Raw genomic sequence first — 23,902 nt, forward strand, 5'->3', positions numbered from 1 at the left:
GTAAATTATTTATAAAGTTTTTAGTAATAATAATTGTCTGTAAGTGGTGTTTTATACCACAGAGTGTGCCAAAGGGTTCTGTAGTAAGCTGGTTGGAATTTTCAAACATATTAGGCATGTAAATGCTAGTAACACTTCCACAATTAGATAATCTTTAGACCTTTTTAGGGGGTAAAATAATGGTTTACATTATTTGTTCCTGTTTTTCAGTGTATGTGCTTTCACTAATGCAGACTTGCCTGTTTGTTTCTTTGGGTCTGCTTTTGGTTTGACGCTCACAATTGCCCTGTCAATAGATTTACTCTGGATACACATTTATGGAAGTGAACTCTGGACTGGATTCACTATAAAAATTGCTGCTGAAAATACTGGAGCTGATCTATTAGTTTCTTTTATTCTGTCTGCAGAGGACACAAACCCTGCTTGTCATTTGCTTTCACTCTTTCTATATTCTGCAATAGTGTTCTGGGAATTTAGTTGAAATTCAGGCATTTGTTTTGTGTTCATGTCACACATTGTTTCTGCCACAGTTGCTCTCCTTTCCCCCTCAGCAAGTGGCAAACTAAATAAAAGGAGCTTGTGTGAGATTTGGCTCAGCAGACTCTGCTCTGTCTCTGTGCCAGACATCTTAAAGCTGCAGTAACCCACTGGTGAGTTATGAGCTGTAACTGCTCTGGCTTCAGTGAGTTCTCAACTTCACCATTTCTTTTTTTCTCCCATAGCACTTTTAACTGTTAGTGATTCTGTGACAGAAATGAAATGAAGAGGTCTAATCAGAGTCGCTCTTTGTACACCTAGTAATGGATTAGACAATATTGCACTGGTTGGACTGGGGTATTACAATGAGCAGGCAGGTAAGATGGTGGTAGAAAAGCAGCTGTTTATTGGGATTCAGCTACAGCTTGAAGACTCTGGGCTGATTAAACCTACATAGGAGTATTTTTCCTGTGCTTGCACCTGCTACCAATCTCTGTCCCTGTGGTTCTTTCTTGTATACACTGAAAACATCTACAACAGGGAGGTTTTGCTTTGCATGGCATAAGTATGTTGTTAGAACATGATAATAATGGTCAGTTGTTCAAAAATTTTCTATGCCGGAGTTTAGTGCCTAAGTTTAACTTAAACCCACTTCAAAATCTCCTGAGACTCCAGCTTCAAAGTCAATCAAGTTATTTAAAGAATTTCACATAGTACCACCGCGCTCTTTCCATTGCCTCACGGATGTCAGCTGGAAGCTTCAACCAGCACATACAGCACAGGCTTAGGTCATGCCTGGTGGATTCTGTTCCTGCTGGTGCCACTGATTGCCCAGCACTTCACCAAACTACTCAATTGTTCCATGTCTCATCTTTTGCAATGCACCCTTACTCACCAGACACGTGTAGAAGTGCCTAAATCAATGTTAACATCTCTTTCCACTAAAAGGAATCACCCTTTGCTGTTCAAAACTATAAACAGAAATAGGCTCATACTAAAATTTTTCAAGATGCCAAAAATAAACAGTTGTCTCCTTATAGGAAACCAATTTAATTGCCAACACCCATGAAAAGATCTTTCTACATAACAACATTGTAATCCATCTTGCAATTCTTTAAGAATTATTAAGAATAGAAAGGAAAGACTAGAAGAAGAAGAAGAATTAAGAATAGAAAGGAAAGGAATAGGAAAGACTCCTCTCTTTCTCTTTCCTTTAATAACTGAATTTGGCTTTGCAAGGAGAGGGGCCTTGTGGCAATGGAAAAAGATACAGTAGGGCTGGCAGCAGCTCTGGCTTTCCTACAGAATTTGTAGCCTTGGGCAAGTCAATTGGTGCTTGTGCTTTTTTAAATGTATATATATATATACCAAACATAAACAGCCTTCATAAAGCCTATTACTGGCTTTCCATAACTGCTTGGTGAACAGCAGGCCAGGCACAGTTTTTCACGATCCCTCCTGGAACCCTCCTCACCCAGCACATGAAGCAGAGCTCCACCAGAAGGGAGAGGAAAAAAACTCCTGAACTCTCTGTGTTGGAACACAAACCCATGATATTTAGAACACTTTGCCTTGTCTTAAGCTTAGTGTAAGTGATGACTGTGATGTTATCATCTGGGGTCGGAGATTAAATATTTTCATTATGTCTGGATTCTTTTCCACTCCTAAGAGCATTTCTGTATTACTGTTTACTAAGCACAATCATTTGGCTGTTGCTGTTTATAAAAAAAAACAAAAAAAACCAACTTCCTTTTCTAATGTTGTTTACTTGTATTACTGTTTTCCTTCTGCAATGACAATGAGGAGAATTACATTTAATTAAAATAATGCAAAACAGTGAAAATTTTTGTGGTTTTGCTCGGTAAAGAAAAAAAAAATCAGAAGAGAGTAGATGGTTGGGGAGCAGGGAATAAATAGTAGGGGAAGAAAAAGCCTGATCTTTTTCAATATGCTTTTGTATGCTATAATGAAATATTCAGTAATAGGCATGTTGACAGCAGTCTTACTGTTTGGTAAGGCTTTAAGGGGAGCGACACTTCAAATTGATCCTTCTTGGATACTAGCTGCATTAGTATTCTATACCCGCATCATCCCGCTCATCATCAGCGTGGCATGCTAATTAGTACTGTCCCTCTTTTTCTCTTTCTTCTCCCCCCATCTCTTCCCTTCCCCTTTGCTTTCCAGTTCGGCCATCCACTTCTATCAGTGATATATGGTTTATATCTTCCTAGCCATTATGCTGATGACCCAGGGCAGTGCCTGCCACTTTTGATAAACTGTCAGATTATTTTTGGAACGTCCACATATGCTTTTCTGGAGGTACAATTTAGAGCTATGATAATCTACTAAATTGCTTTCTGTGCTATGCCAAGTCTCACTTCTGCTCTTTTTAAGGTTTATGTTGCCAGAGAAAGAGTGTGCCTAGCAAATCTTAGGTGACTCTGCACCCCAAAAATGGGACCAGTGTATTCTCCACTAGACTGTTTATGAAATACAGGATTAACTAATGTTTCTGGTTTCCTTTTTTTTTCTGATGCATATGCAGAATATAAAATTATTGGAAAAATGCATGCCCATTTTTGCCTTAAAGTCTGTAACAGTGAGCTCCCTTTAATTAATTTTACAACGTAATAAATTGACATTATTACAACATCAGAAAGACTAATTAGCATAACTTTTATGTGAATAATTAGTAAATCTACTGCTTGTAAAATATTAAAGAAAAACTGGTTAAAGGTTGAGTTAACTGTGTACTGACAGGGACTGTGTTTAAAATTGGAAAACACATACTCATAAAAGATGTCTGCTATACTCTGTTTTTTCAGGACTCTATGCTATAGCATGCAAAAAGAAAAAGTTGAATGGGTGCTCTGGGTGGACAGTACACAAGTGATAGAAAGATATTGGTGGATTTATGAAGCTTCATCCTCCAAGGGCTTTGTTATGCAATGTTCTGGTTTGTAGATCCCACAAGCTATTGTGACTGCCAAAATAATATTGATTTTATTGGGACTTAGTTCCTGCACAAACATTAGGCACCCAGCACCACTGGTGATCTGGGCCTGAGTAATAACAAGGGCCAGATCACTCAGCCTTACATGTTTGAAACGGTTGAAACTAAGGGCAAAACTGAGTCCCTGCATTTGCAGATAAACCACTTCTAAAGGACCAACTTTCCTAGGTTTAATGTGAAGTCAGGATGGCTCTGTGAGCAGCACAGTATTGGAAAAGAAAAACTCACTTGAAACCTCTCACGCTTTTGGATGATGTTGATGCTATTAGATGGAATTGGAGATGTGATACCTGCTGAGGCAGGAAGGTAAAGGATTCATCTTTCTGTGTAATTCTTCTAGTGACTTTTCAGGGAGAGGATCCACAATGCATGATGAGTAGAGGTATGAAGGGGAACTCAGGCAAGGTTTATCAAATAGTATTAGCTTCTCAATAAAATGACAAATATAGGCTGACAATTGTATTAGTAGAGCAGATTCAAGATAAAATCTGTGAACCTGTGTATATTTAGCTTTTGGGTTATTCCTTATTGGGATGGTTGCAATAAACTATAATAATTTTTCTTCTACTAATTTTTTTTCTTAAAGAGCATGCAAATGTCTTTTTATTTTATTTTATTTTTAAATAGCACTATGCATAAACTTTCATTTCGTTCATTTTGGGAAAAATGTGGCTGACCTAAATAGAAAAACTATCTTTGATCTTGCAGAGATTGAACTGTTAGCAAAAATTAGTAACTGAAAAATGAACACGTGTGGCATCCCTCCAGAGAGTAAAATATATCTTTGAATCAAAGAATCTTAATGCATAAGAAGCCAACTTCCCACAAAGCTTGTGCTTTTAAACAAAATGATTAGAATTTTAAAAAGGAATATATAGGAAATGAATGACCAGGCTTTGCCAATATTTTTATAAATGAAAACTCTATTGTGCTGTTCCTCATTTTGTGTGGTAAGTAAATTTGAAGTGGGTCATCCCTTACTCGCAGATGCTACCTGTGAATAGTTTCACACTATTGAAAGGCCTGAAACTACAAGGCCTTCATCTTTGAAGGCAGTCTGTAATGGCAGGTGATGTTGAGAAGTCATTATCTGTCACTCAGGAAAACTTTGTGATAAGCAGACTGCCTGCTTCTGATGTGGCACTTGGGTGAAGAAGATGGAAAAACAGAAGCTTACATAGGAAGCCTGAAATACATGGCCTAATTTTCCAGAATTGGCAAGTGCTTAGCCTTTATTGAATTTGGTGTTTGCTCAGCGCTTTTGAAAATCTAAGGTACTTACTACAATCCTAAATGCTAAGTTAGGAACTGAAATTTATACTCATTGTATTAAAATATTATCTTTTTTTTTTTTTTTTCTCAGAATCTTGCCCTGTATCTCTGCATATCGGTTCTCCATCTGTAAATATGGGCAATGTATTATTTTTCTCTCCTGTCTTTGTCTGTCTTCTGCGTTTAAATTCCAGGTTCTTCAGAGGTCTGTCATTTATTACCATATGTACAGTCTTTAGCACCATGGACTTGGATTTCAAATAGGTCCTCTATGAGGTTCTTTAATGTAATTAGCAATGGTCATCTGATTTAAGTCATAAAATATGTGTAATACTCTGCCCATGGAAGGCTTAATTAATTAAAATGCATTTAATGTATCATAGAGCTCGTTCAGTGAGGAGCATGCTGGAAATACCAAGTATTATTTATTAATACTTTAGTGAAAATGCGGATAGTAACTTGAGATTGTGGTTCCAATTTACAGGATTTGTATATGAACTCAAATTCCCTAAGAGATAACTTGACCTCAATTTCCATTTATTGACAGTGTGTCTGGCTGGCTCACCCTCCTAAGGCTTTGTGGTGTGAAATGGGAGATTAAATTAAAGAAAGAATCAAAATGATTGTTTCTTTCTGTACCGTGTACCTGGTTTATAACAAAACTGAAAGGATATTTTATATTAAAATGTGGATTATCCAAAAGAAATACCTCTTTCAGCTCCATGCTCCTTCTTTTTATTGTTTTTCTTAGTACACACAGGGCATATTAATATCAACTTTTATTTCTCTTAAATTTATAATTGTATTTTTTCATCTAGAAGTCCAGAAGCTAAACCAGATAGGATGCATTAGGACCTGATACAGCAAACATAAGCTTGGCACTGCTGGGCTTTAATTCCTTATTTACTACATGTAAAGGTAATTATAGCATCACCTCTACACTTAAGAATATATTTGAGAGGTAGATTTTCTCTACTAGTGGAAGTCTATAAATCTGGTTTACTAAGTGAAGCTATTCCAAACTCATTGAATAGGGAATTGGGCCCATGGATTCTTGTTGTGATGTAGAAGAGGAGAAATGGAGTCTGACCTTTCTGGTAAAATACCCATATAGGTTTTTGTTGCTATTGGTTGTGTATCATGAAAGTAGTGTCAAGATGCTGGGTACCTATCGGCTATAAAGCTAAGGAAAAGCTCTCTGTACCTTTGCAATCAGTCTGAAATCAGTTCGTGCTTTGGTCCTGCCATATTTTATAATTAAAGACATGGTGTCAATTTTCTGCAGTCAAACAGCACAGTCTTGTTTACCATGTAAAAATAATTAAATGGCAATTAAATCAATAGCATGCTTACATGAGAAATTTAGTTTTTGTAAAGTGAAATCTGAGCAGTTCTCTTGATTTGTGTTACTGTACATTAGGCAAAAATTGAAATCTCTGAAAATGGTGATTTCTGTCCTTTCTGATTTTAGTTTCTTGGAAATACATTAACCAAGTCTACTGGTCAACAATTTCTCATAGAACTGGACAGGAGAATTTTAGAGAGCAGACTGCAACCAAGAGTGACATAGGTATTATAGTTATATCTACTTTAATGGAAATGTCATTTCAAGATGTGGTGGTTTTTAAGCAGCCTGAAAGTAGTCACTAGCAAAGGTATTACTATCTCCAGTATGACAGTCCAAAAATACCTTAACAAAGTAGTTCCTTTTTTACAAAAGAAGCATTTCTTATGGAACACTTTAGTCTTCTCCTTCTGCCATTGTAGTGTGACAATGACTGCATCTTCTTTGTTCCCATGCTTGCATTCTGTCTCCTGTAAATGTACTAAGACTAGAATGCACACTGGAAGGCTGCATGTTTTCATTGTGCTTGAGATAAATACAGGCATTAATTTACCTTTTCTGTTACTCTTATAATAACGGTTCTGCATAGTTTTGTACCTGGAAGAAATGCCCCATGAATTACTCTGCATCTGTTCTTGATGCTAATCCTATTATCAGCAAGAGGATTAGTTCATAAACAAAAGAGCTATACCAGTCTGTTCTATATGCTCTACTATGGAAATTAAACAGGGCTTACGTGCAGTATACCACTTTTCTACTCTTACACTTAGCACCACATCCAAAGCTTGTAACTGCTGAAATTCATTGTACTGATATGTAAATTTGTATGATTTCTAATAAAAACTGTATAAAAGTGGAGGAATCATCATATCTTGTTAGGTTTTGAGGGCTACACACTGTTAAATGTAGTGCCAGAATTTATTTCAAAATAAAAGTTGTTGTTTGTGAATAATTTAATCACGTAATTAAAATCAGGCCATGTTACCTTAATTTGAAATTATCCTCTTGTATGTAACCTAAGTTTTTTAGAACCCTGTTTTACCTGTGCAAACAACCAACTTCCACAGTCAGTTTTGCTGAAGTACATTGTAGCTGGCAGATTCAACCAATGCAGAACTCGGGCACATCCTTGGGGATTCTTTGCTATGACAAGGACACTTGAACATTGTAAGTAGATGCTGTACAGCAGGCGCTCTGTTCTTACTGCCTTGGTGGGATGCTGCAGTATCCCTCCAACACAGGTACTGCTGGCCTGGTTTGAAGGAGGCCGGTGTGGTGGATGCTGGATTGCAAAAGTTTTACTGATCGCTTGAAGCAAGCAGACTTTTTAATGAAGAGGGTATGTCCCACCTTGCTAACTGATGCAGGAGCATTTCACAACTGCCATTCCCCTCTTCCAGTCTCTGTCTTGAATATATTTAAATAGACTTGGGGGGCTGGGAAGCAAGCAATAACAGGGAAAGTTATTAATTATTTATTGGCTGTCTTTCTGATTTGAGGGTACTGTTCTTCTGTGTGCCACTGCCTCACTGTGTGGGCAAGTGTGTTGGAAAGGAACCCGATTTCCTTGTGCTTCAAGTTACTCATCTGAAAATGGCTATAATGATGCTAAGTTATTACTGCAGACTGGGAGATGCTTGAGATTATTTTATTGCTATGTAATTCCTGAGCATTATTGCTAAATCTGATTTGCATGGGAATAAGGAGCCAGTAATCAGATGAGAACACTAAACTTCCTTTAATTTGCCATAGTTCTCTTTCCTTGTTCCAGGATTGTGTTTGGAGGTAATAGAGAAAGGAGTAGGGATAATATATATGAGCTTTCAGATTCAGGACCTGAAGGGTAGCAAAGACACATCTTTGCTTTTATAATTATTTCTGCAAAACTGTGTTGGCAGATTCTCCCTGTAGAACTACAGCATATGCCAACAAAACTTTTTCTGTTGGCATTGCTACACGCGTTTCTTAGATGATGTGAACTGAGTTGACAAAAGCAGTATTTTGTCAGTGGTGCTACATCTCTCAGATTTAATATTTGAGGACCAGACAGCATATATATATATATTTTCTCCCTCATCTCCTTCCTTGCTGCTCTTCCTCTCTTTACCTGATGTCTTTCCCCATCATTTTCTCCACTCAAGAGAAGAAACAACAGAGAAACCCAAACCAAATCCTTCCCAGTGCAATGCTGGCAGTATGATCCGACTCACTAAGACACTTAATTTCAGCTATGTATAAAGGGCACGGAAATATTGTATCATTTTATGCAGTTTGTCTGACCCATGCTGCTTTCACATGCGATCCAGATTTCTTAAAACTGGTGATCTTTGATTTCCAAAAGAGAGAAACACCTTACCAAAAGAGAGCAAATGCCAACACTTGACCTTTTCAGCCTTTGGATTCTCAGTGTATCTGACTTGGCCAGACAGGTCTGGGGAAGAAAAAAATTAACAGCAGATGGATTTATGAAAAGAGCTCGGTGGCAGATGGTGCTTACAGACATTTACTGACATGTCCTCAGTCTTAATGGGTGTGGTTTTCCCCTTTTAGCAGCACTGACAGTACACTAATATTTGTGTCTGTGCATTATAAAGATATGCTGAAAGATAAGGGACTGCATCATTATCAGTAGAAAAAGAAACTCAAGGACCTCTAATATTTAGTTTGAGTACTTAAGAGTTCATCTTTGCTCATGGTTTAATGCAATGGCAAGCGACATCAGTAGGAATCTTTACGGTCTCCTTCATGCCATTTGATCAAATCTTTAAATTCTTTAATCATCATTTTCTGAAATCAGTTCATCTTCAACATATGGGATTTATTTCTTCTGATAATAATTGTCACTTATGCATTCAGAATACACTCAGAGCCTTCTGGCCACACCTGGGTAATTGGAAACAATTTTATCATTTCTAGTGTTCATTAGTTGCATAATTTTATGAAAACATGCTTGGGATAGAGTTAACCAAAACCCAGAGCATTCTTAGTATTAAGCATATGAGCAGGCTTAGAGAATCCAGCTTGCTTGCAGCTAAGTAAGCAGTGTATTAAGTGCACCGTTGGATCTGCTGACCACTAAGAGAAACTCAGCATACAGGCACAGGATTTTCTGTGGAAAAACATATATGTTACAAACTGCTGTGGAAGCTGCCTTCTGGTACAGAAATGCAATCGTAAATCCATTTGGATTTACTTGGCATTATGATCTCTTGCTTGTCCTTTGAAATTTTTTCCTATATGTGTAATTTAGGATTTGTTCACAGAGAACTGGTACTTCACAGAAACCGGGTCTTTGATCTACTTACCCCTATTAAGAATCTGTCTTCACTCTTACGCAGAGTTGAATATCTGGTGCACTTCTTTGTTAGAGGCCTTGGAGACAATAGCCACAAAAGAGGTGACAGCAGCATTGAAAGAGAGGTGATCAGGTTGATTTGTTGTGTTTCAATACATCCATCTCAGCAATTCCTATCAGCAAGGTTTCCCCTACAAATGGAACTTAAGCTGCCCTAACCCTCTCCCACAAGCTGAAAATCTGCTATCTGAAATCTTTTCTTTGGAGTGATTTATTCTTCCCTGACTTAGCAGAAGTAGACCTACCCAGTGACATACTCAGTTCTAGACTAAATCCTGGTTTTGCCTAATCATTATTTACTGGGATGCTTTCAATATCTCCTTTCTGTATCTCATGAATTTTTCATTGGCTGTAAAGAAGGATTGTCTTCTGGAGTCAAAGGAGAAAGATGAATTAAAAATGAGGAGCAAGTGTGGTTAGGTTATAATAGGCCAAGTTACTGCTGTGGATTTTTTGTTTGTATAGAAATGTGGATGGCTATGAAATACAACAGAGAATATTTGGCTGGAGACAGACTGGAGGAAGCCCCCAGAATCTGAAGATCTCTAAACCCTAGTGTTGCACAGAGATGATGCAAGCTCTGCTTATATGAAATGTCTGAGGTAAAATGTTCTTTTAACTGAAGTCAAGAGCAAATCAGGGCAGAATGTTGCTCAGGATAAAATTGTCATTCCCAGACTAAAAAGAAGTTTAGATGTTTGTATTTTGCCTTTCGATGCCTTTCAGTTACTTTCAGTACGTTGCACTACATACTGTGCATTTAAACACTGTGATGCAGTCATGTTCCTCCTGTTGCAAGATTATTATTTTTTTCCTAATGTTAGAACAGTCTTACAAATTCTGAGGTTCATTGGGAAGGGTGCGTCCTTCTAAATCTCATGAAATGTTGTGTCTTGAGGACTGTATTGTTTCATTGGAAGTAATTTTCTCGCTTTGAGAAATCCAAATAGATGAAGGGATTGGAAGATATGTACGATGAGTCAAACTTTTGGAGAAAATGGAGTGAGAATGTAGTGGAAAAGACGTGCTTTTTATTCTTTAAAAGCAGATTAGAGAGGGAACAAACAGTTAACTTGGAGGCAAAAAGTACATCGAGGAAAAAAGTAATAAGTGATGCAGTTCCAATGTTACTGAAATCTGAATGGTAACATGCTTTGATCTAACACACCAGTGGAATTTGGAATTGAGGCAACTGAGGTTGCATGAAAAATCAGTATCTGGCAAACATGCAGTTCAGCTCTGTGGAGGGACTGAGATCTGGGACTCAACAGACCTGAATTTTACTGGTTCTACCAGTGTCCTGCTAGATTACTTGAGAAAGTAATTTTTTGGGAGCACTCATATCACTTAATTTCAGGCACCGTCAACTGGAGATATGAAGCTTTCTCTGTAATTCACAGCCTCTGTGAAAGGAGTGAATTTTTAATTGCTTCTGGAGTAGCCCATCATTCCTTTCACTGCCTATGCTATGTTAGACGTGCTTCCTAATTTTGGCACCTTATGTCTGTAAAGTTAGGGCTTGTGACTACCCTTCCACTAATGCTTCAGTTTTTGTACTTGGATAATGGAGATAATGATGCTGGAGTTCTTTATGAAAAGAGCTGAGATTCACAATTTGGACTGTTGCTATATATGAACTAGATATAATTAATTTCTTTCTGTCTTTACATGCAAAATTCTGTAACAGATTGACTAGTATCATTTGGCAAGTAATTCATCTGACATTTCCCTCATCAATCATTAAACAATTGGTACATTTCTTCATTATGCACTCAGCTTCAAATCCTATTTTGTTAGATGTTTCGCAGCATACTGATGGGATGATCTAGATCCACTGAAATCAATGAGGAGACTGACTGACTTACAAGGCCTGATTCACAGCCTATTCATTTTTATGCCAGATGATCTCAAAAGGTAGCATCGTAATTAGTGAATGGGGAAAGTCTAGATTCATTATAAGTTAGCAGTGTCTCACTTTGTAGTGTTTTTCTCGAGGTGTCCCCCTGCACAAAGCATAGACACCAATGAAACAGTAGTAGTATTTTACCTCTGTCTGTAGGAGCCTGTGTTTGAGAGTATGTTCCTGCATACAATACCAGTAGATGATTTGTGAAGGAGTACGGCATCATGATCTTACTACTGAAGTCCACTTAAACCTCCCATTCCCTTTCCTCTCCTTTGGTAGTTGAGTGCCAACAATTTCTGATGTTGTGGAGAAGTTCAATGATATTCAGTAGTCTTGAAGTCCAAACTACTTGATGTATATTAAAATCCCCCTGCCCCAAGACAGTGATTATTTTCTATGTAATTGTAGGACAAAAGTTTGAAAAAGCTGACTTAAATGGATCCTACCAGCTCATTAAACCGTGGCAACCGATAAATCTTTTTTTTAATAGTCTCTTGAATTTTTAAGTCTTGGGTTGGTAATGCCCATACTGTAGATGTATGGAAATTGATATTTCAAAACTGGGCCCTAACTTTAAGAGGGATGATTTGGATAAATGATTTCACTTTTCTTCCACCTTTTAATTAAAACTACTGTGGCATAGACTGCATACTTCAAAAGATTTCTTTTAATAAATTGCATTAGGTGCTATTAGCTTTCAGAGTATTACTCCAGATTAACTCTCCTTTCTAGGATTTCCTCAACTCTTTGCCATATCATTTGTAATTAAAATAGACAGCTTTCTTTTCCTTCTTCCCCTCTCTTTATTGCATCAGTATGCATTGCAAAACCAGTGGCTTGTACATCCTAAGCTAAGATAATGAGACCAATATTAATTCCACTACAGCTGCTACAGGCATGTAAATGAACCTTTCATCTGTCCAGCAAAGCAGCTCTGAGACTTGCAAAGAACACCCGGGCTAAGCAGTGTGAACAGTCAGGGAGATGGCAGACGTGAGGGAAGAGGGTATGCTAAAAATGGCTGGAATTCAAATGTCTTGAATTAATATTTCCTACTAGAATCAATGCTGTTGTTATCTACTGCATTAATTATTGCAAGGACATTTTCTCCTGTTTGTCCCTACTGATTGGGATGTAGCAATCATTGTCCTGTTAGCACTAAAAAGGACACTGCGTGGACCCCCTCATACAATTTTCTTAACATGTTAGCTTCAACCTCTGCTAGGGTCTGTGTCTTCTAGCTTGTGTCCACATTGCATAAAGCAGGTTAGAGCAGGCTGGTTTGTCTAAAAGCAGTATAGTGGTTGTAGGGCAGTGCATGGGCTAATTAGCTCTGCCTCTCAGCAAAGCTCATTAATCTAGACACACTGTTGTGTTGATGTGACTCTGTTGCTTTGAGTTCTAGCAGGAATTATTTTGTGGCTGATGTGGCTCAAGTGTCTCTGCTGTGTTTTTTGTTTGTTTGTTTGTTTTTGTGTGGGTTTTTGTTTTGTTTTGTTTTGGGGTTTTTTTTGTGTGTGTGCATGGGTCAGCCATGCCCTAAGAAAATTTAATGCACTAGCAGTTGGATAGGATGGGAGGAAAATGCTGACCCTTGGCTGTGTATTATCTTGTTATGTGTTTATATTTTACCAATGAACAAAGACTTCCCAGAGCTCTAGAAAGTAATTTTTTTTTTGAAAGTCAGATTTCCTCTATGTAATGGTGCAATAAGAAATTGTCTGTGGTTATAACAGGAGACTGAGTAACCCGCATTGTTGTAGAAAGCTAGACCTGTTCAATACATACCTAGTATTTCTAATTTTCAAACGTGCTTATTTCCAGTCCTTTTCAGTACAGCACTTAAGCATGTATGAATGGCTTCAGTGGGGTTTAACCAGATGTTAAAGGTAAGCATATTTTAAATGCTTTGTTGAATTGAGGCCTAAATTAAAGCAATATCCAGGACCCTTTGACAAACATCTGATTTCTCTGAACTCAGGTGGTCCATTATTACAGGTTTGAAATCTACAGGGAGGCAGACGATGTGTGTAGAGTAAATTACAGCATGATCTGATTATTGTAACATGTTCACTTCACTGTGAGATGACTCAAAGGTGCCTATGCAGGATGTCACATTTCACTAAGGTTTGTGTGAGTGGCAGCAACAAGGAGATGAACTTAGGTGTGTTTTTTTCCGTGTCTTTTAAAATAAAAAGCACATTCAGAATGCATATATCCCTGTTTAATATAGCTAAGCCAAAAATAAGCAGGGACTCAATTTGGCAAGTACTCCTAATCTTTGATGAAGTTGGAATCCAGATACCCATTTTTCTTCAGATCTCTCACTTGTAGCTATTAGGATGATATAGCTGTTCAATGAGCTCTAGTTGTTATTAATCCTTTAGGAAACAGTGCATTTTAATAGAATAGCATGTGAAGGGATGGAAGGCATAGCCTTGGAGTTTTGGGGGATTGATCTGAGACTGTGAACTTGAAAGTTCAAAAGGGATTCTTCATCATTACTGTTAGAAAATAAAAAAGCTGAAGCAAATTTTGCCAAAACAGTTGTGGTACAATTTGGAGATAACACAGAGCCCATCACGGAGGATGTTCCAATTCTCCAAAGCTCCAAACTGGGGGGATTTCCTGTGCCATCAAACTGGTTATTCCTCTGTTGAACTTCCCATTGTTCCTGAATCCTCAATAATCCAAGATGTATACTGTCATTTTAAGTGTTTATTGGGATGCTTGGAGCCAGGAAACCCTGGAAATGACTGGTGCTTTGAAGCTCACCATTATCACATTTGCCTTGTGAAAGTCAGGCAGAGGAGGGACCTAAACACTGGTGTTCTGTGTTTGGGATCAGTTTTTTTAACTGGGGGAGAAAGAGCTTTGCTGTTTCTTGGTCTTTTTCTTTTTCCTTCTAAATGTTCACTCTCCATTTTAGTCTTTTTCAAGACAATAACTAATTTAGACAACTGGTTTATTTTAGTTACTGTGTTGACACTGTGTTTCCTGACGCAGCTGGTAAGTGAGCCAACCAGGGGAGGTGCCCCACTGGACCTGCTGTTTACGAACAGAGAAGGCCTGGTGGGCAATGTGGTGGTCGGAGGCTGTCTTGGGCTCAGCGACCATGAAATGATAGGGTTTTTTTTTGATTCTTGGAGAAGTAAGGAAGGGGGTCAGCAAAACCGCTACCCTGAACTTTAGAAGGGCGGACTTTGGGCTGTTCAGGAGTCTGGTTAACAGAGTCCCTTGGGAGGCAGTGCTGAAGGGCAAAGGAGTCCAGGAAGGCTGGATGTTATTCAAGAAGGAAGTCTTAAAGGCACAGGAGCAGGACATCCCCATGTGCTGTAAGATGAGCAGGCGGGGGAGAAGACCGGCCTGGCTGAACAGAGAGCTTTGGCTGGAACTCAGGAAAAAAAGGAGAGCTTACCACCTTTGGAAGAAGGGGCAGGCGACTCAGGAGGACTACAAGGATGTTGTGAGGTTATGCAGGGAGAAGATCAGAAAGGCGAAGGTGCAGCTGGAACTTAAACTGGCCACCGCCATTAAAGACAACAAAAAAAGTTTTTATAAATATGTCAGTGACAAAAGGAGGGCCAGGGAGAATCTCCCTCCTTTGTTGGATGCAGAAGGTAACCTTGCCACGAAGGCTGAGGAGAAGGCTGAGGTACTTAATGCCTTCTTTGCCTCAGTCTTTAATAGTCAAGCTAGTCATCCTCGGGTTTTTCAGGCCCCTGAGCTGGGAGACGGAGATAGGATGCAGAGTAAAGCCCCAATAATTGAAGAGGTGGCAGTCACCAACCTGCTCCTCCACCTGGATGCTCACAAGTCCATGGGGCCAGATGGGATCCACCCAAGGATACTGAGGGAGCTGGCAGAGGAGCTGGCCAAGCCACTCTCCATCATTTATCAGCAGTCCTGGTCAACCGGGGAGGTGCCAGATGACTGGAAGCTAGCAAACGTGACACCCCTCTACAAGAAGGGTCGGAAGGAGGATCCGGGGAACTACAGGCCTGTCAGCCTGACCTCGGTGCCAGGGAAGGTCATGGAGCAGATCATCTTGAGTGCCATTATGCAGCAAGTGCGGGACAACTGGGGGATCAGGCCCAGCCAGCATGGGTTTATGAAAGGGAGGTCCTGTTTCACTAACCTGGTCTCCTTCTATGACAAGGTGACCCGCTTAGTGGATGAGGGGAAGGCTGTGGATGTTGTCTACTTGGACTTTAGTAAGGCCTTTGACACTGTCTCCCACAGCATTCTCCTGGAGAAACTGGCTGCTCGCGGCTTGGATGGGTGCATTCTACGCTGGGTTAAAAACTGGCTGGATGGCTGAGCCCAGAGAGTGGTGGTGAATGGAGTCAAATCCAGTTGGCAGCCGGTCACGAGTGGTGCTCCCCAGGGCTCAGTGTTGGGGCCGGTCCTGTTCAACATCTTCATTGATGATCTGGATGAGGGGATCGAGTGCACCCTCAGTAAGTTTGCAGGCGACACCAAGTTGGGTGGAAGTGTTGATCTGCTGGAGGATAGGAAGGCCCTGCAGAGGGACCTGGACAGGCTGGATTGTTGGGCCGGGGCCAACTGTATGAGGTTCAGCAAGGCTAAGTGCCGGGTCTTGCACTTGGGTCACAACAACCCCATGCAACGCTACAGGCTGGGGGAGGAGTGGCTGGAGAGCTGCCTGGCAGAAAAGGACCTGGGGGTGCTGGTTGACAGCCGCCTGAACATGAGCCAGCAGTGTGCTCAGGTGGCCAAGAGGGCCAATGGCATCCTGGCCTGTATCAGGAATAGTGTGGCCAGCAGGACCAGGGAGGTGATAGTGCCCCTGTACTCGGCATTGGTGAGGCCGCACCTCGAGTACTGTGTTCAGTTTTGGGCCCCTCACTTCAAGAAGGACATTGAGGTGCTGGAGCATGTCCAAAGAAGGGCAAGGAAGCTGGTGAAGGGTCTAGAGCACAAGTCTTATGAGGAGCGTCTGAGGGAGCTGGGGTTGTTTAGACTGGAGAAGAGGAGGCTGAGGGTGACCTTATTGCTCTCTACAGCTACCTGACAGGAGGTTGTAGCAAGGTGGGGGTCGGTGTCTTCTCCCAAGTAACAAGTGACAGGACGAGAGGAAACGGCCTCAAGCTGCGCCAGGGGAAGTTTAGGTTGGATATTAGGAAAAATATCTTCACTGAAAGGGTGGTCAGGCATTGGAACAGGTTGCCCAGGGAAGTGGTTGGGTCTCCATCCCTGGAGGTATTTAGAAGATGGGTAGACGTGGTGCTTGAGGACATGGTTTAGTGGTGGACTTGGCAGTGCTAGGTTAATGGTTGGACTCTATCTTAAGGGTCTTTTCCAGCCTTAATGATTCTATGATTCTGTGATGTGTTTTGGCTTGCTGCATAAACAATGCAACGCTCATCCCCCCACCCCCCCTCAAGCAGAGAAAAAAGTGAGTCCTTGGAACAATTTCTACTGAATGTATAGTACTATATGTAGGACAGACCAAAGCAGCTCCTGAGAAGCTATTTAAGTATGTTGGCTAGATGATGAGTATGAAGACAAGGTTTTATATTTGATTTTATTAAAAACCTGTAAAACCCAACACAATTGTGAGGGGCGCTCCCAGCCTCTCAGGTAAATAAACATGTTAACAGAAGATATTTCCTTATGCATTGCAGGTTTTTGGGCAGCTGTAACCTCCATTTAAATAATAGGCTTAAGCAGCCTTTTCAGAAGTATTTCACCCTTGGTAAATAGAAATTTTTTTAAATGTGAGAAAACATTATTTACTTATTAGATTTTGTTCACAGTGGAAGAGCTTTCCTAGATTCTTGTGTGATTCTACATTTAGCTCCCTGATGAACATACATTTATTGAGCCAGCACTGTTGAGAAGAGTTGTGTTAAACAGTTCTCAGCATGATACTGCGTTTGCTTTGCTTAAATTCAAGGACTTTATTGATAAACCAGCATTAAGAGAGGCCAGCCAAGGTCACAGTTGTCTTGGGCCACTTTCTTTTGAGTAGGGAACATCTCTTGAGGTTCTCTGGACACAATCCGTGGTTTACACTCTTAGGTGCCAGCACAGCATAAATCGTACATAACTAGTTGCAAGAGAAAAAGCTTGTCCCAGTAGGAGGAAAGGTGAGAACAGACAGGGGAGGTAACTTGTCAAAATGTAGCCAGAAATAGAAACCAAATTTCCAGGTTCATCCCACACTGTCTGCTGAATGATGTTTTTTGCTGTGTGTTTTCCCATACTTTATTTCCTGATAATTTTTTTTTTTTTAGATTAGTTTAGATCAGCATTTTTAGGGCATTCATAATCACAATTGAATGTTGACTCAAATAGTTATGGATCACATAATTTCCTACAGTGGATTCTTGCTTTTTTCCCCTCAAGGCATTTGTTACTGAGCATAATCTTGAATCATTCTCATGCTACGTGAGAATTTAACCCCGAATGATGGGCTTCTATAGCTTCACAAACATCTGCAAGGATGGGAACTAGCATTAAAAGCGATGAGTGAGATTTTCAGAGGCATCTGTGGTAGCTGAAGGTCCAAGCATTCCAACTAAATAAAAGTACCTCCTTGGACAGAGATGGGAAGAAGCGAGCTACAAAGATATCCCCGCGCCCCCCACTCTTAGCTCTGTTCTTTGAGTATATATACTCATATATATTATTTTATTTTTATATATATATATATATATATATATATAAAAATAAATTCATTGAATGGCTTTCTCGGAACAGTCTTGAGCATTGTTGCTTCATGCATCAGGTGTTTGCCCTGCCTGACAAAGATCACCAAGAAATTCAGCACTGCAAGGAACAGGTGAGACAGCCCTGCACTGTCACATTCAAAGGATGAAAGAACTCATCACTGTTGAACGTGAAACCCACAGACTGGTGTTTGCTGGTGAGACTGAAACTCAAAGATGCAAAATGGGGTGATCAGATGCTGAAAGTAATCTGTGAAAATAATTCATAGAGTGTCCCTATTTGTCAGCCCTCTGATGAATATGCCCCGTGCTTAAATAACGTGGTACCCTAGGGAGACATGTCTGCTATTAGGAGGATGTAGCCAAGAATACAATTTCCTTTGGTGATTTGAGAGGTAGGGGCAGCAGTTGTGTTAGCTGAAAATTGTTGTGGGAAAAATTTTCAGTTGAAAAATACAGTCTTCATATCAGGAAAAAAAAGACTATTTTTTTCATTTCAGGAGGTGATTTTGGAATCCTCCACTCCACTTTCTCCTTTCAGGTTCAAGTACAAACCCACATTGCTTTACTTAGATAAGATATTTAATTCCTATGGTACTTACCTAAGTATGTAATATAGTTTAGTGTTTCTGTACTGAAATAATGCAGAGTTTGATCTGTATGACACTTGTCTTTTCTTAATTTGAGTTTTGGGTTGTTTGTTTTTCTTTTTCCCCAGAAGACTGTAATTTCCAGGAAATTGATGTTCTATAATTAGCTGCCCTTAAAGAGCAAGTACATCTATATTATAGAGGAGTTCTGAAGATAAATAAGAAAAGATATTAATTTACTAAATTAGAATAAGAATCAGTGCCTTAAAAATGGGTGCTTCCTGACAATGCACATATTTTACTGACAAATTTTTTACATGTTAAACTACTCTTAGACATTTTGTGCAGACTGTCTGAAGGACCTCAGTAAAGATAACACCTCACAACTTGCCCTAGTCTTATAAAGCAGAAACTAGGATTAAAAAAAAGAATAAAGTGTGAATTATTGGCCTCTTGAGTATAATGATACTATCTGTTTCTAAAGGACATTTGCTTGTGTTAAAATCAACCTTTTTCCTCAGCAAAAAATACACATTTCTGTGGCACTAAAGAAGCAATTGCTGAAGTTATTTGTATCACAATAACATGTTAATCTGGAAGGATGAAGACACTACCCAGAGGTCATGTATGATCTGGTAATGAGACCATCAAGTATCACCATAATTAAACCAAGACACGTTACTTTTTTCTTTTCCCCTTCCTCGGCACCTTGAAGTTCCTTCATTATCTATATAATTTGTATTATGGGTGGATTACCAACATGCAGAACTGCAATTTTAATCCTTCTCAGAGAACTGACTGGAAGGGGTCTCTAGAGATTGACCAGTCCAAGTCCTCTGTGCAAAGCAGGATCAGCCCTGGAGCAGGTTGCCCAGGACTGTGTCCTCTTCAGTTCTGAATATTTCAAAAAATGGAGTCTCCACAACCTCTTTGGGCAACCTCTTCCAGTGTTTGAGCACCCTCACAGTAAAAAGCTTTCTCTTATGTTTAAATGCAATTTCCCATGTTTCAGTTTGTACCCGTTGGCTCCTATCCTGTCTCTGGGCAGCACAAGGGGTCTGGCTCTGTCATCTTTACTCCTTCCCATCAGGTACTTAGACACATAGATAAGATTTTCCTGAGGCTAAATAGTCCTGGCTCTCCGCCTCTCCTTGGCTGACGTGCTTCTGATTTGATCTGGTTTTCTTTTCACATTCCTGGTTTCAAGCAGAGACCAAAAATTAAAATTGACATGGTATGTAACTAAAACTTGAACAACGGTGTACTTAATTTACGCCATCACCCCTCCCTAAGAATAAACAGCTCTTAGGAAAAAAAAAAAAATCAGTGAAATCTACAGGACAGAACAGGAATTGTGAATCGTGTATATCCAGCCGATGGAGGACGTTTGGTATACATGGAAAGGGTAATGATCTGGGCTTTTTAGATTGCTAATGTGGTCTTGTTGTCAGGGTGAGAAGCAGTTGATTCAATATCTCATGATTCAGTGCCTCGTGTTAGCCAAGATGACAGTCATCATGTTTACCTGAAAGACATAATTAATCTGAAGTTAATTGAGTAATTCTGTATTTAATGTGTTATAACAGAGAATTCAATTGACTTCCTGAACCAATCCATTTTTCACTCTCTCTCTCTCTCATATTGTTTTTCAGGAGGAATTGGGTCTTTGTTGTTGGTTTTTAAGTATTGTACAAATCCACTTTTGTTTCATCTGCAGCAGATACAGATAACTCCTGCCACTACCACTGTAGATAGGATAGTGTGTACATTTCTAAAATAGTTCCTAAGGGTTTTGGTCAGTCTATCTTTTATCATTGTTGGGATTAAAAAAAAACATGTTATAAAAGTCCAGCAAATATCTTTTCACCACCATTTAATGTGCTTGGTTCCTAAACAATTGCAATTGATTTTGTTTGCTCTTGCAAACACGAATTATCCTGTAATCATCTCAGCCTTCCAGCCATGCTTACATTGACTTGTTTGTGTTTTAAAGTGAGAAAATGCAGACATTGTCATGAAAATAAGAAAGGTTAGAGGCAAATAAAAGGTGGGTTTTTTTCCCTGTTTGGCAGGATGTGCATCCACTTCAATTAATTGTCACCCTTATAGCTTATTTAGCACAAGGCAAGGAGTGAGGAAAATTTCAAAATTAAATAAATTACCTTTATTTTTGCTTTTGCTTGTGGTTTCTGCTAAATGGCTATTTCAGGGTTCATCAGTGACAGTCTCTTAGACTGTGTGATTGCTTGCTTTTACTCAAAACGAGTGTACACAGCAGAATACTAAAGGGGATAGTATTTTTCGACTACAACACATTTCTTTACAAGCAAGGCTTTGTGGCTTAGTGCCCTTAGCAATGACAGTGAGAAATGCTGGAAAGCCTGTGGTGAAACACGTAGAGTTATTTCTAAACTGAGTGAGTTTTTCCACTGCTTTTTTGAAGATGGGGGGTCAGGCAGGGTTTGTCATGACCCGCTCTGGATTTACTCCTAGATAAGTCAGAATTTGGCCCGAATTGTCTTTGAGTCCATTTCATATGTGATCACAGCATTCAGAAATGCAGATTAGTGGTTCTGTAAATCAGTCTTGGGCTTTATTTTCATTTTTGTTCTGAAAACATTCAGGGACTCACAGTAAGGACCCATGTACTGTAGCATTGTAAATTATCTTTAAGTTGAAAAATTGGTACATTAAGTATCTCTCCTATGCAATATGTTCAGTTGTTTATTTCAAGTGTAATCCGTGCTTGTACAAGAGGTTTCTTTGGTAACTACTCTGAGGAAGTAAGACTTGATTTTGTGAGGTGCTGAATGCCCTTGATGTGAATCAGTTTTAAGGATGCTCAGCCTCTGGACAGTGCGCTCTGGACAAGACTTCAACCTCACTGATAATAGCTGTAATAACGAGAAGTGGCAAGGCAAAATTTTCCTGTTGATGCACTTGGTATTTCTTTCACATTTCATGTGAAAGTCTCAGCTTTTTTTCATGTCCCTGTTCATAATGACTTTAAGTGTTCAGCCAAAACAAGTTTTTCATACAGAAATTTGAGAGAAGCTTTGTCTTTTAGGACCTGCTTATCATATAAGGTCCTCAGGTTAAGCTTGTTCATATTTAACTAGTTTAGGATAGGGCAGGGCAGTCTTACTGGAAAAATATTGAAGCTAGAGATTACAACCTCTGTAGCATAACACTCCAGAAGGGTTCCAAATAGTATTTTCCCAATGAGTAACACAAATGGTCCAATTGTTTCTGTATCCTCTCTTTCAGCAGCTGGTAGTAGTAACTCCTTTAAGACACAATATAATAGATAAAGGATAATTCTCTCCACTAGGAAATATTCCTCTGAAATTGTCATTGTTTAACCCCAGCCAGCAACTAAGCACCACACAGCTGCTTGCTCACTCCCCCCACCCCAGTGGGATGGGGGAGAGAATTGGAAGGCTGAAAGTCAGAAAACTCGTGGGTTGAGATAAGAACAGTTTAATAATTGAAGTAAAATGAAATAGAATAGTAGTAATAGTAGTATTAATAATGTAATAATACAATAATACTATACAAAGCAAGTGATATGCTGTGCAATTGCTCACCACCCGCTGACCAATGCCCAGCACATCCCCGAGCAGCGATTGCTGCCCCCCCCCCCCCCCCCCAACTCCCCCAGTTTACATACTGGGCATGATGCCATACGGTATGGAATAGCCCTTTGGCCAGTCTGGGTCAGCTGTCCTGGCTGTGCCCCCTCCCAGCTTCTTGTGCACCTGGCAGAGCATGGGAAGCTGGAAAGTCCTTGACTGGTGTAAGCACTGCTTAGCAACAACCAAAACATCAGTGTGTTATCAACATTATTCTCATCCTAAATCCAAATCACAGCACTATACCAGCTACTAGGAAGAAAATTAACTCTCTCCCAGCTGAAACCAGGACATCCTTCTAGCACCCATTAATAAGAGGTTGATGTACATAAGAAAATTTACCTCCCTTCCAAAACACTTGGATGTTGTTTTGCTCCTTATTAATTTGAAGGCATTGGTAATCTCAATAAAGTTCAATACCTTTTAAAAAAAATTTTAAAAAATCTCGATTTGCAGATTAATGAGATCTTATGGCCATAAATTTCACTGGTTAGTAGTGTTAAATAAGGAAGAACATGAAAGATACATTTCCAAAACCTGCTGAATGATATTTTCCCAGGTGAATCACTGAGTTGAGACAGGATTTTGTGGGTTATTTGTTGTAAGAATGAACACTTTTTTTCCCGCCTGAAACTCTTTTCTTTCTTTTTTCTCCTCCTGGAAAATGTCTACATGGTTAAATGTTTTAATTCTTCTTTATGCTACTGTGTATTGCACTGACGGGTTCTGTTTCCTATTTTTCTGTGGTAGGAACAAGTTTGTCTGTTTATGTCCACCTATTGCTTTTTTAAATTTCGTTTATATTATTAGCTCCTCGAACAATGATATCTTTTAATTTATCTACACAGCAATTGGTACCTTTGTCCATGATGATTACTTCTAAATGCCATTGCAATGCAAACAAATAATATTATACTTAAATAACAATCATATAAATAGCAATGTACAGAGAAAGTACTCTGGAGCCTGGTATGCTTTCATAACCTCAGTGTGGTTTTGCTTTGGGTTGAAGCCTCTAGGTTGCACTGCAGTCTGTGGGGAAAAAAACCTAATAGCACCATTCTTCCATAGCCAGAAAAATTTCTAGTAGGACACCTACAAGTGCTGTGAACACATGAAAATTAGTGATGTTAAGGCTACATGCTTGTGAACTTTGATCAGCAGGTATACCTGCCACAATGACATCAGTGGGTACAGAGAGAGCAGGATCAGAAAGTTCTCATACCACAAAACCTTCAGCTGTCATTCCACTCCACTGTACAAGAAGGGAAGTTAACGATGCAGGAAAAATGACCAGCAGCTGCAGCTGGATCCCAGTGGCTTCTACTACTATTTTTAGAAGGGGAACAACTACAGGCTGCCATTCTCAGTCTTTCCTGTGGAAATCAAGGAATAAAAAAGGAAATTACCTTTGCACAGATTCCAAATGCTTAAAAGAAACAGATTTCATACTACGGCTGGTGCTTGGAAGTGTGGTTGTGGGAGAATGCTAATAGAAGCCTTCATTGGCTTATGGTTGGACTCGATGATCTTAAAGGTCTTTTCCAACCTAAATTATTCTATGATTCTATGACTGGGGTCCCTGCACCAACACCAGGACTTGAGCAGGGGTAAGCT

General features: G+C 39.5%; 1 protein-coding gene across 1 annotated transcript in view; it reads left to right on the top strand.

Moving 5' to 3' along the window:
* The window catches only part of LRRTM4 (leucine rich repeat transmembrane neuronal 4), a 317,641-nt gene that overhangs the window by 8,032 nt on the left and 285,707 nt on the right, over positions 1-23,902 (top strand). The window contains exon 2 of the mRNA XM_087730145.1: positions 13,193-13,257. The gene's annotated coding sequence lies outside the window, so the exon portion shown is untranslated. The remainder of the gene's footprint in view (positions 1-13,192; positions 13,258-23,902) is intronic.

The sequence above is a fragment of the Nipponia nippon genome, unplaced genomic scaffold, assembly GCF_047370975.1.
Source record: "Nipponia nippon isolate SJK-2023a ecotype South Korea unplaced genomic scaffold, ASM4737097v1 scaffold_49, whole genome shotgun sequence".
Lineage (NCBI taxonomy): Eukaryota > Metazoa > Chordata > Aves > Pelecaniformes > Threskiornithidae > Nipponia > Nipponia nippon.